This window comes from Balaenoptera physalus (assembly GCF_965194825.1).
Source record: "Balaenoptera physalus genome assembly, chromosome: 4".
Lineage (NCBI taxonomy): Eukaryota > Metazoa > Chordata > Mammalia > Artiodactyla > Balaenopteridae > Balaenoptera > Balaenoptera physalus.
Genome location: NC_138891.1, coordinates 48,069,456 through 48,083,832, shown reverse-complemented (window position 1 = coordinate 48,083,832; position 14,377 = coordinate 48,069,456). Strand labels below are relative to the sequence as shown.

The 14,377-nt window shown below is 34.7% G+C and overlaps 1 protein-coding gene across 1 annotated transcript in view; it reads right to left on the bottom strand.

The window, feature by feature from the left end:
• SERPINI1 (serpin family I member 1) overlaps nt 1–14,377 on the bottom strand; it is a 68,748-nt gene that overhangs the window by 54,114 nt on the left and 257 nt on the right. The gene's annotated exons all lie outside the window — the stretch shown is intronic.

Sequence of the window (14,377 nt, the reverse complement as noted above, 5' to 3'; positions counted from 1 at the left end):
TTTAAGACTATCAGGATGGATGAGGTTTCCCGGAGAGTGTGGTGAATAGCCCGCCTATGGCCAAGCTCTAGAAAATTCCAATATTTGTAAGACTTAGGAGGATGGAGCAAGAAAATGATCATGCACGTGAGCACCGGGCCTGGCAGAAAGCAAGGACAAAATGCGTGTTTATTATCAGCCTAGAAACAAAACCATCTTTCAGTTTCTGTTGAAAAACACTTTCCCAGTTTGAAACAATTATATCTAGGTTTGGAATAGCTGATGTACTATGTTAAACCATGTGAACTGTCCTTTTCTTTTTTGTAGGTCAAAAATAGTCAAATTTTGGCATTTTTATAAAGTTCAATCTTAAACAAACATAATTTGGAAGAAAATCCATTTGTATCACAGGACCGTATACAGTTCTAAAATGTTGCCCTCTCACACACAAAGAGTAATCTTTTGCTAACATTAGAAGCTTCTTTATTACCTTATATATTAGAAAAGATATTAAAACAAATCATACATGGTAATGTTGCATAGCACTTAACCAAATAATTTTACCCTGTCAATCAAGCTGACAGCCTGAAAATGCCATTGACAATTTATCATTGTATTCTGACTACTGACAACCCCAATACTACTACTCCCTGGGAAATCTACACATCCATCAGGGTAAGCATTTGCAATTTCACACATCTCAAATTTTCTGTCTGGTTTAAGAAAAATCTCTGACTTTCTACTTCTTTCTACAGGGAAAAAAACATTAATAGGAAATTAATAGACATGGTTGACAGCTCTATAATCTAACCTTAGTTTGTAGGGACTATGCTTTGAAAAACTAATCTCATATAGCTTGAGTTACTCTGTATAATCACAGTTCTCTCTCATTTTACCAGACATATTCCAAAAAAATGTTAATAATTCAATACATTTTCAATTTACCAAGGACTCATGATTTAAAGCCAGGATTACAAACTTAGATGTCAGATATGTGAATTGGGCCAGTGTAATAGAGAGGAGTGGCATCTGTGGCAAATAAAGAAAAAACAGTTTTCTCTAAAACATAAACTCTGCAAAAACAATTCAGTAGGGATGAGGTGAGGTGGGAGGATTTCAGTCTGTCCAGCTGGAAGTTTGAGATATCTGATTTAAGGTAACCTCGCAGTGGAGTTTTTGGTATTATCACAGGATATCCTCCAGTTTTGTCTGAAGTTAGAATTTTAAAATATTGCTTTTGTTATTTTTAAAAGGGTAAGACCTGTAATTGTAAATGTTCTCATTTTTTTTTAAGAATGCTGGAGACTTTATAGTTGCAGAATGCAAGGTGCACGACACAAACGGTATGCAGTAACTGTGGAGAAGTCTATAGAAATACGCAGAGGATTTTGGTCACTTCTGAAGTAATGAATATAAGCCACGCTTAGGCTAAAAAAAAAATGCAAACTTGGTCCTATGTGGTGATACCTGAGATAACCTACACAACTTTCTGTGCCTCATTTTCCTCATCTGTGAAATGGGGACTAAAACAGTACTTGTCTCATAGGATTATTATAGAAATTAAGGGGGATAGTGTATATATATAAACATACTAGCACAGTGCATAGGTCGAGGTAAAAGTCTAGTCGCAGAAAACAGTAAAGTACTCTGGATCTCCCTCTGCACAACACCCACTGCCCCCTCAAAGCTTTCACCTTATCTTCCCACACTAATAACAGTCTCTACACGATATGCAAACAAGCATCAGGAACATATGATTGCAAACACATTGCTCAATGTGGCCTTTTCTATTTCATTAATTTCTGTGTGCAGTCATCCTGTTCTTATTTTCCCACACCTAACTGTGCTGATGAAATAATACTTCTCGGAGAGCTTTCTAAACCCAACCAGGAAAAGAGAACGCCGTCATACGCACATCTCTAAAGTAAATATCCCAACATTAACAACCATTATTTTAGATAATCAGATAAATACATATATGTAACTATACATATAAAAAGCAAAACTTTGGTTTTCTTAATTTCTCTGAAAATAAGTTGTCCTGGCTGGGTGTTTTGCCAATGATGTGAATTTACTACTTATGCACCAAAATTTCTATTACCATTTGCATGAAACTTAAAGAAAACATGTAATCTACTTTTTTTCTCAGAAAACTGGAAACGTAACTATTTATCCTCTTTGTCACTCTGAACTTACTGTTCTTCACTCATCCAACTAATACCCACTGAGCATCTCCCATCGTCCTAGGGCTCATGGGTCACAGGACTTCACTGAGGTCTCAAGACATGTACTTTTCAGATAACTAAGCTTTTTTAGTTCCATTGTTCTTTTTCCCCCTCCCATTTATATTGAGAGAGTTTATATTATTGAATCATGGCTAAACATACAAATTAAACAGTTTATTAAAAGTAAACAGGCTCTGAATAAGGGCTGAAGGGGCTAATGAATGCATAAAGTGAATTTTACAGCAAGAAATTTGGCTGGATTAGAAAGCTGGGTTCTAAGGTATGTTTTGGTTGGGATTCTGGATCCATTTGATAAATGAGATCTTTCTGTTAAAGGTTTTCACTTACAAGTTATTCTAAAAGGGAGAAAGAAGAAAACATTTCTTGAAATACCAGCTGGCACACTATTATATTTAAAGTGAAACTGGCTTTATGGTTTTAAATTATCAGCCACATAATCAGAAGACCGTCTTTACTTGTTTAAAGACAGCAATTACTATAGTTAATGATTCTTAGTGATGGATTATTCATGCTAGTTAGCTAGCTGAACATTATGTTTCTATAATAGTAAAAAGCATAATTAATATGTTTTGTGGCAGTTAAGAAGCAGGTGTCAAACCAAAAACTAAATTTTTCCAATTAGGGTGACAGAAAAAGGAAGGTGATATGAAAGTAAACTAGAGCAACTACAAAAATTTTAAGACTGAAAAGAGAGGAAATGAGACAGTATTTTAATTAAAGTTGACTTCCTTAATCTAAAAGCAAGGGGACAATTTTTACATAGTGATGTATCAATGTCTCAATAAGCCATTACTTTTTATTATAAAATGAAGCAAACTGAATGCAGGTGAGTGAACACAATCCTCTTAAGACAAACAGATTTAAATGCTTCAGCTGATTTATAATTGTTACTACATTTTTTAGGTTTCTAACCTTATTTTTTATTGTGGTAAAAAAAATCCATCTTAACATTTTTAAGTGTATACAATTGTTACTTTTTGAACTATTACAATTATTCATTCTCCTCTTATTACTCAGACTCACAACTTTTTTAGCCATTTTTCCTTGGCCATCTCCCTTACCTCATCCCAGGGTTCATACACTGAAATGCCTACAGAGGCTGGGGTGTGGGGCGGGCAGAGGCAAGGTAAATGGCCCCAATGAGCTCAATATAAGACAATAGAGAATGGCGGTGACTGTGGAGAACTGGCATTTAAACACACACACACACACACACACACACGCACGCACACACATGTACCTGCGGGCTGACTTCTGACTTGTTTCGTAATCCTTGGGCTATAGCTAATAAAGGGACAAGAACTGTGGATACCGTATCCCAAATCTTGAATCTACATCATCGTTGCTATCACCCCGGGCCACTGTCATCACTTCTGCTTCTTCCCAAGTCCACTTTTGTCCTTTCCTTAGTCTTAACATCACATGTTTATTTACATGTTTCCCTTGAATCCAAATCTGACACCAAAGGCCATGTTTTCTTTTTCAGATTGTTTTATGTATTTTAATTCTATATGACCAGTACAAACAGATTCATGGCTATTAAAGCTTCAGTGTGGATTACATCTTTACCAATATAAATTATCCTTTTTGACCAGACTAAAGCTTTTTACTTTGAATTCTGTCATCTTACAAATATGCCACCTACACTTTTAAATTTATTTTTGTCTGTTATTGCACTGCCATCCTTTTACTTTAACTGATATTATTTTTCTTAGCTTTGTCTCTAAAAAACTTAATAGTTTTTGTTTTCCACCCAGCATGGCAGATTCTACCTTTCAATAAGAGACTAAAACTATTGATAATTGCAGTATGTTTGTTTAGCATTTTGTCATGCTTCTTATTCTTTTCTTTTTGCGTTGATCGCATTTTTTCCTTTTTTCTTAAATATAGTTTTTCTATGAATGTGAAGAATAAAACAACATTTACTGACTCCACAATCTGTAAAATAAGGCATGTGATATTTTTTCTTATACATCTCTCTCTGTGTTTTTGAAGTGATCTGGGGTATTGGACCCAGAATATTATTATTTTTTCTACGATAAGGCACCTTATAAGAATTATTTTTAACATCTGAATTGTTTTAAAACAAAATAGGAACAACTTATGTAAATGTCATTTGTTTCATCATTTTATAGTTCCTTGAATTCAAACTTGAATTCTTGATTTTGATTATTTGGGCAGCAAAGTATGCATTTTTTGTTGTTGTCGTTGGCAGCGGTGGTGGTATGTGCATGTCTGCCCTTGTATGGCTGAGAAGATCATTCTTTTGTTCTTATGCATACTGAATGCTAGCTCAGCTGGAAAAGCAAGTTTGAATCTTAAACTTATTCCACTGCAATTCCATATACGTTATTCCATTATTCCTTATGCCATTAAATGCCACAGAAGTCTGATCACAAGCTGATATTTTCACTCCCTTTATTTTTTATGTTTGGAGTTCTTTAAGTTCTTTTTCCCCTTCATTTTAAAATTAAAAAAACAAAACAAAACAACTTTACCAAAGTGTGGCTAGATTGCGGTCTCCATTAATTTTTCCTGGTGTTCTGAGGACAAAAGATATAAAATGAGAGTATTTCCTTTTATCTGCTAGTTCTGGGTTTATCTGGGTTCCTTATAATTCAATCTTCTATAACTCTTCTTTATGTTTTTTAAAATCATTTTATATTATATTCACTTACACTTTTTACAGGTTCATTTTTAAAGTGTACGATTTAGTGGTTTTTAAAAGCTGTGCAATCATCACCACTATCTAGTTCTAGAACATTTCACCCCAGAAAGAAACCCCATAACCATTAGCAGTCACTCCCCATTCCCGCTGTCCCTTAACACTAATCTACTTTTTGTCTTTATGGATTTGGCTACTCTGGATATTTTATATAAAATGAAATGTGGCCTGTTGTGTCTGACTTTTTTGTTTAGCATAATATTTTCAAGAGTCATCCATGTTGTAGCATCTATCAGTACTTCATTCCTTTCTATGGTTAAATAATATTCTATTGCATGGCTATACAACATTTTGTTTATCCATTCATTTATTGATGGATACTGGGCTGTTTCCATTTTGGGGCTATTATGAATAACACTGCTATGGACATTTGTGTACATGTTCTTGCATAGACCTATTTTTCTCCAATTCTATTAGGCTTATGTCCTGATCTTAAGGAGAAATATTCAGTCTTTCACCATTAGGAAAGATGTTAGCTGTAGGTTTTTTGCAGATGTCCTTTATAAGTTGAGGAGGTTCCCTTCTATTCCTAGTTTGTTGAGTTTCATGTTTTCACCCTGAAAATGTGTTGGATTTTGTCAAATGATTTTCTGTATCTATTGAGATGATCATGTGTCTTTTGTTCTATTGATACGGTATATCAATAGATTTTCTGACTGATTTTCATGTTTAACCAACCTTGCATTCCTGGAATAGATCCCATTTGATCATGGTATATAATTTTTATTTCTTGCCAGATTTGATATAAGGATTTTTGAGCCTATATTCAGAGTTTCTATTTCTTGTTTTGATAGTTTGTGTTTTTGTACTAATTTGTCCATTTCACCTAGGTCAACTAATTTATTGCCATATAATTGTTCATAGTATTCCCTAATACTATCTTTTATTTTTGTAAGGCTAGTAGTGATGTCTCCTCTTTATTATATTCACTTTTAAATATGATTTTCCTCTAAGTTTTAATAAAGTATCTTAATTTCGCTTTTAATTGACTGTCATGGCTTCCTATAATATTTAATATGCTATTCAGTCTTTATTAATTATATTTTAAAGTCTGGGCTTTACTATTCAGTACGTTTATGTTGTTTGGCTCTTACATCAATATCATTGTCCCTATACAATATTTTGTGCAACTCTTGAAAATTTCTTACAATAAGATGATACCCTTCCCAGTTTCCTGAACTTTTATTTTAGGGGTAGGGAGTACTTAAATTTAGAGATTCTAATCCCCATTTGAATTAAAAGTTATAGTGCACTTAAAATAAAAATCATAATAAAATAAAGTCTAATATTTAATAAAATAACATTTAATAAGCATATAACACATACCAGGTATTACAATGCACTGTATGTGAAATCTCCCTATATCAGTATAAACATCCCTGGAGTCAAGTTACAGATTACAAAGCCAAATTTGAACCCAGTTTTGTATGACAACAGAAACCACGTTCTTAACCAGTGGTTGACAAACTTCTTTTTTAAAGGGCCAGATAGGAAATATTTTAAGTTTGTGGGCCACAAGGGCTTTGCCACAGTGACTCAACTCCGCTGTTGTAGCAAGAAAGCAGTCTTAACAATATGTAAATGAATGCGCAGAGCTGTGTTCCAAGAAATCTGATTTACAAAAAAAGCTAGTGTGCCATAGGCCATAGGTTGTGGTCCCCTGCTCTCACCAGCACACCACACTGGCCTACTTCCTTCTCAAAGCCTTCCCTGATTACCACATAGATAAATTTCTTCTGCTTCTGGACATCTACCATAGTAACTGTTGTAATACCATCATCCTAAATCATATATCCTTGTTTATATATATATGTCTTGTGACATCTTCTTTTGTTAACTATATTGACAAAAGCTTATGCCAAGGAGTAAGTGATTTTATATATTGCAATATTTTGTTGTACCTCTCTATAACACCCAACCCCATGCTACAGATTATAGTAGTTTAGAAATTTACATGAGTATATCTGGAGAGTTTTGCCTCTATAAAGCCATTCATCTAAGTTCACATAATAGAAATGTAAAAACTGGACAATAAAGATGTTGATATGGAAACGCAGACAACTGCTGTATAGCCAAGGTTCTATGGTCAACATCTTTGATTATGAGTTTTTTTAAAGTAGAAAAAAATATTTGTTTCCATTTTCTCAGTTTCAATTTTCTTCTCAGACTTTCCTATCTCAAGGAATCCTAATTTATCAAAACTATAAGTCCGTGATGTATTATTCTAAGAATGAGTAATAATTTAGGCAATAATCAAGGTATAGATGTTGATAATATTTTTCACATTTTAGAAATGGGTAATAACACCATTTTCCAGGATTAAAATTTTTTAGAATGAGCTCCTTTCTATGAAACAATGGCTTTTTGGCTTTTTTGGGCAGATAGCATTTGTTTTAAGATTTTTTAAATATTCAATTGTTCTTCCATTTACATTATACCCATATTTTTAATTCAGTCTATAAGAAGATACTTTGATACCTTGAGGCTCAAAGCAGATTTAAAACAGAATTGTCCTTTCAAGTGTTACTGAATACATCTGTAATGAAAAGTACAGAACAAGGATTATATGTGGTATGGGCTACAGGGTCTTTTAACTAGAGATGCCATCAGTCTCTGAGAAATGCCTTTGCCCAGAGACTTGAAATTTGGTAGTCACAGAAGTGAAAACTTGGTGTAAGAAGGTTAGAGTTTTCTAACCTGGAGAAAACAAACAAACAAATGAACAAACAGGCAACATAAACATGAGTCGGAACGAGAAGGAATACAATTTAAAGTTAGCATGGTTTGAATTATCAGACTATGGCTGAAACTATTGACTGGTTACCCCAAAATCACACTCAAACCACTGTTCCCCTGCTTCCTCCACCACCAAGGCCCAAAGTCCTTGATATCTCAACATCCCTTAAAAATAGGGACAGCTACATGCCATGAGCCAGTAAGTCCACAGTTGACATTTGCTAGAGGTCACTGGGAAAGCTTTTACTTCCTGATTAAAAGAGAAAGACTCAATAGGCACAAGCCTTTCCTCATTCTTCCTGCCCTGAACTAGAATATGATGTCTCGATCTGCAGAAGCATCCATCTTGCATCAGGCACAAGGTTTTGCGAGGACAACACCCTGACAACATTAAGCCTCTAAACAAAAAGGACACAACCGCTTTCCTCTAGACTTCTTGTCCTGGAAAAAATAAATCGCTATTATTTTATGTCATTGTACATAAAACTTGCAGCTGAAAGCATTTCTAATTGATACATACTTGAAAACTACTTTTTAAATTGTCAGTTACTTTGGGGCCACGTAATGTGAGTAAAAATTGGCTTTTAAGATAACCTTGGACAATAGGATTTCTTTCTCTTTCAAAATGTTTAATTTCATATTAATAATTATTAACTAAATCTGCTGTTATATTAAAAAATGAATAGTTATTATTAGTTCTTCATAATTTTGTTATTGACATTTTATTTTTAAAAGAACAAATCAAAAACTTTGCAATACAGAAAAAGTTACTTTTCTGGCTTTGACTTAGTTAATGTACCGTGTGCTCAATATCTCACAATATAATTTTTAAAAGTTCCCCGACTTAGCAAGGACAAAAATTATACCATTGTTACATAGCTGTCAGAATACTGGTATTGTACAAATTTCATCCAATATTATATGTCAAATGACGTATGGTATAAATAAAATTTAACCTGCCTTAGACATAGAACAAGAGATTTAGGATACTTTGTGAAGGTTTCTTAACTGGAAGGCTGAATGTATCTAAAAAACATTAATTGCTTCAATGATTTTAAATTGCTCTGTGAAGTACACAACAATTAAATGCTCTGATAATTGATTTAATTCAAGTGAATGGCAAAAATTCTACATCATAATACAGTATTTATAGCACACTACTAACAGGTGAAAAAACAACAAAATTAACTCTTCAAGTTACATAGGATTAAAAGACCTCAAATAAAACTTAGGTTCAGAACAAAATTTAGGTTATCAAGAAAATGGCAGAAGCAATCCAATATGGGCAAAATATCAAAAGTATCTTGGTGAGCTCTTTCGGGTCCGTTCAAAAGAAGCTAAGACACTAAGGGGAAAACAGACTACAGGTTGACAGGTTGACTCACTGTATTGCTAGATTGTGCAATAGAAATCACTTTCTGACACTTGAGTTACTGTTACTGGGAACTTTGGTATATCTGGGAAAAACAATACACTTAGGCAAATGAGGTTATTAAATCAAAGTAAATTCCGTCTGCCTTTCTTCTCACACTAAATTATGAGCTGTGTGCTCAGAAGGCTCCTTTCCTAGGCTGAACCAGAAGGGGGCCTTGAAGCACTGGCTAGAGCTGGAGGTCCCATGCACACTTCAGCAGCTATGCTGTACGGAAGGCCAGCACTGAGTACTGTCAATGCCAAATCTCAGAACTCGTCTCTTCCCCATGCTGGCTCAAAGATGACAAATACCTGAATAATTTAGATTTAATAAGCCTGAATAAGGTCTCCCATTGTAACCATTTCACTGAAAATAGAACATTCAAGAGCAGTTAAGTTTTAGTTAAGATAAAGCCTCATGTTACGTTTATATACTTTTCTCTAAGTCTCTTTCTATGTGTCAAGAAAAAAAGTCATAAAGTGTGTGTATATACATATAGTACGGAATGTTACTTAAAAGTACATCTTTAATTCAGCAAAGTTCTAGAGACAAGGAGAGAGCACACAAATTTCAAATGGCATTGAATTAATAAATGTATATTTAAAGTATACACACATGCAAGGTTGTAGTTAATGGCAATGTTTACTCCATTCAGAAATCCAACAAAATACAGTGATATTTATATTTAGCTCAATATAAGCAACTGTTGTGGGCAGAGGGCTGAATTTAGTGCTAAAAGACATGTTTAAAAAAATTCATTTTTCTAGGTGTACTTGTGAAAAATGTAAAATGATGCTTCTTTACAGGTTGCAAACTATAACTGTTACTGTTAAACTATTATGTGTAAGGCTCTCAAAGTAAATACCAAGGTAAATGAAACTCAGTCTTAATTCGGGAGATACTAAGCATCTGGTGAAGAAGACAGGAACTCAGCTAACTCTATACAAGGCACTGTGCTAATAAGCATTAAGAGTAACGCCAACGAACCATGAAGAAGGAAGATTAACCTAACATCAGTTCTAAGCCAAAGTGTATCTATCAGCATGCTAGTAAAGGCATATTAAAAAGCAAGCAGCGCTTCTCTGGTGGCGCAGTGGTTGAGAATCTGCCTGCCAATGCAGGGGACACGGGTTCGAGCCCTGGTCTGGGAAGATCCCACATGCCGCGGAGCGACTAGACCCGTGAGCCACAATCACTGAGCCTGCGCATCTGGAGCCTGTGCTCCGCAACGAGAGAGGCCGCGATAGTGAGAGGCTCGCGCACCGCGATGAAGAGTGGCCCCCACTTGCCGCAACTAGAGAAAGCCCTCGCACAGAAGCGAAGACCCAACACAGCCATAAATAAAATAAATAAATAAAAATAAATAAATAAATAAATATTTTAAAAAGCAAGCAAATGATAGTTAAATATCTGCTATTATTAAATTTACTACTAAAGAACTATTTACAATTAACTAGAATTCTCCAGGTCTTGTAATAATAGAAGAAAAATCACATTTGAATTCTTAATTCTAACATTAATCAGATTAATTTGTTTCTGGAATAAATGCCAAATTCCACATGTGCTTAAATACAATGAGTCTGGCTCTTTTTTTTTAAAGAACAATTAGAAAAATGGAAGAGCAAATTCAATTTTTATAGAATAAAGTATGCTTTTACTAGATAAGCTTCTACAAAGGTATCTTACTTGAAGTAAACAGTGGTGAGCCACAGGCTTCCTTGGCTGTAGAATGCAGACCTTGAGTACCACCGGTGGGCGAGCCCTTTTCCTTACCTACAACTGCCTGTCTCTAGAAGAATTTAGAAATGTTGGCACATGAAGTTGTAGGTAAGTCTTTGCAGTCCACACAGTCTGAATCAAACTGGGCTCAAGTAACACTTTTGCAAAGGCTAACCAGCACAAGGGCATTCTCAGAAGGCCTAATGTATAGTACTTATTCTGTGAGGGCAACTGACTCTCGTTTGTCAAAGTGCAAGATGTATCAATGCATACATTAAAGAAGTATTGGTCCCCACTTCTAATTCAGTAAGGTTATAGGGCAAGTTCTTTCTGCTGAGCATTATATAAGGTGCTGAGAACAAATAGGAGATAGGAAAGAAGCATAGTCTCTAGGAACTAATAATTGTTACTTAAAACACACTGATCCAAACTTTAAGGACTAAATTCTGAAAACATTAGATTGAAAATAAGACAGAAACAAATCTTTACCTTTGTATAACAATTAATCTTGTTCCCCAAAGCACTGTTTAACCTTAGGAGATGACTTTAAAAGGCAGCAGGGGCTGGGAGGGGAGGGTCCTGCTCAACTTCAGTGTCTGGTTCAAGTACCTTTGCTATTAAGGGGGAAAACCTCAGTTTTTACTTTTTAATATTATATCAAAATAATATTAAGTTTCACTCAGAAGTGAATGTATACATGCAGGATCCTTTTCACTTTGCTTCAGTAACCCATAATTATTCAAAACCTAATGAATTAACGTCAGTCTGACTCCAGTTAAAATGACAATGTAGAAAAGTACCGTCTCCCACTATGCGGATAGGCCTCTAGAAAGTAATAACTGGGAAAACAGGTCATGAAATCACTTATAGGCATTCAACAAAAAAAAAAGATCAAATCTCTTTCTCTCTTGCTAAGGGTATGTGTCTCAAACAGGTTTCTTCATATCTATGCCCCCTTGTACGCCACCTCTCCCCCCACCGCCGCCCCCCCAAAAACCATTTGATCTTGAACCTTTACGTCTTGCTCTTTTGTACTGCATGCATCAGTGAATCCTCCTGTGAGAAAGAGAAACCCATGCCACTCAATTATTTTTACTCAATAGGCTTAGAGTTAGAATTATAAATTTTCAAAAAATCCAAAGTATATTGTAATTTGAAATTAACCAAGTCTTTCAGCTAAAGAACACTAATTTCATGAGCATCTTCCACTTGAGAGACGTTCTGCACTCCATTGATTTTCTTCTTTCTCATCACATACATACTCTGATAGCCATACGCAAAGAGTAAAAATCAAGCACAGAATAATATGCTTTTAACCTAGGTAGTACTTCACATAAAATTATAAACTGTCATATGATGAACATTTTCAACACCAGTAATGTACAAGAAGTCTTCAGATGATCTGCGATTTAATGTGAACACCAATTTAAAATGTGTCAAGAGTTCAAGGTAACAAATACTTAAGTGCCACATACTGCCAATGATTTTCTTCCTTATAAAAACATGGTTTTCTTACTCTCAAATGCTATAGGAGGCCAATCTCTTTCACTGACACAATAAAAAAGATCCATATCTTGGAAACAGGTGAAAAATCCAGTACTTTAATAACACAGACTCATTCATTCCTAATAAGATTCTATCCTTTTTGATACTTCAAAGCAGAAGACCTATAAATAGTTGGGATTCAAAGTGCATCTGGATTTCGACTGTTTTGGTATTTATTTTCTATCTCACTTACTTGATTATTAACTCATTCCCAATCAAACCCTTTCAAAAAGATCTTCTGATAAAGGCCCTGAAAGAACTTCATTGCCAGTATTATTATTAATTATTATTATTACATGGGGGAAACGGCCCAGTGACAGCAAGTATTCAATTTCACAAAATGAATCAGTAGCAGAGCCTGAAGGAGAATCTGAGACTCTGATTCAGGATGATCTATTTAATCAGAAATAACAAGGGCAAACACAATCTTTTCCAAGCCTAACTATACCCTAGTACCCATTTTTCCCCTAAAATCATTTTCACAGGGTCATATCAGCTATGTGGATTAACAGACTCTCCTGTGATGTAGCAAAGATAAGATCCCATCCTTACCATGGCTGCTAAATTTAGTGGCTACTGTTGCTTTTTCTTTCTTCTAAGCTCTTTGCTGTCTCTAATACTTACCTGATCTACTTGAGGACAATCGAAAAGCAGCTGTTTTTCTAAGATCTCTCCCGCTATATATTCCTCTAGTGGGTGAGAGTATGGGAGTGTTGGAGTATATACATTGATAAGTCACTTAGGCTTATCAGTAGTAGCACTCAGTAGGATTGAACTTGAAGCTATGAAGAGAATTCTTTCCAGCCATTTCTTTTCAAAAAGGAATTTTGTGTGTATTACAGAAATAAAATCCCCAAATCATGAGTAAATCAGCAAACCATGAAAACAAAACAAAACAAACAAGAATAGACAAATAGGTCCATTTTATTGACCCTAGTTCAAAAAAAAAAACAAAAACAAAACCCAGATTAAAGTATTTAGGCAGACTCTGAAATACACAACTATCACAAGGAAAGCATTTCAGAGCAAAATGTGCTGCAATATGCTACTATGATTAAAAGCCATGTAATCTGGAGAACCTCTAACAAAAAGAAAAAGAAAATGAACTAGGCAAATAGCTTTTTACAGTTTTTTTCTAAAAAAAAAAAGGCTGTAATTTTGTCATAGTTACACAAAGGTAGATGCGACTTTCATCTTAGTATTAAAACATATTTTCATCTATTGGTGTTTAATTACACTCAAAGAAATCACACATGGTTTAATACTAAGAATAAACTATTATTTTATGACACTATTACATGTGTTAAGTCTGAGCCCATCATAACACATACTAAGGGAAATCATTTAGCATACACTATCTAAACAGAAAAGATCCTTGCACAGCTTTTCTTGTACTTTTGTTTTTTAAAATGTACAAATATTACTAGACACAAATGAGAGAATAAGGAGCAGCAGTGAAGTACACCACACGTTCCCACTGTAGGCTGCTGAGTCCTAGTCTTTGTTCCGATAGTTTAAAGCCACTGGGAGGAAAGCGAAGTGTCTCTATTAAAAAACATTTTTACATTATTGCTGGCAAAAGTTATACTTCTGATAGGTTCAGTCATCGTGATTATTCCTGACTGTATTTCCTTCTTTAATAGAGATCTCTTTCAATTCTAGGAACCTGCAGTATAACCACCCTGGAAAACAGGTCGGTAGCAGGGCAATCTGATACAACAACGTGAAGGATAGATAGTAACGAAGAATGCTAAGTTATTTTCCTAGTGAAACAGTTCTGAAGTAATTCTCTATCAGTGACAAAATTTTTGTTTTTTACCAGCTACGCACCTATCCAAATATCATCCACCTTGTCCTCAATTAGCAGTTTCCTCAATATTAAAATTTCCCAGAATAGTTTTAATGGTACAACTCAAACCAAAAACACTAACCACGCCCTTTATACCCTGAGTCAAGCCACCTTTTGCTTTTTAATCCCCCCTCAAACTCCAAAAACGTACATCTTTCACCTAA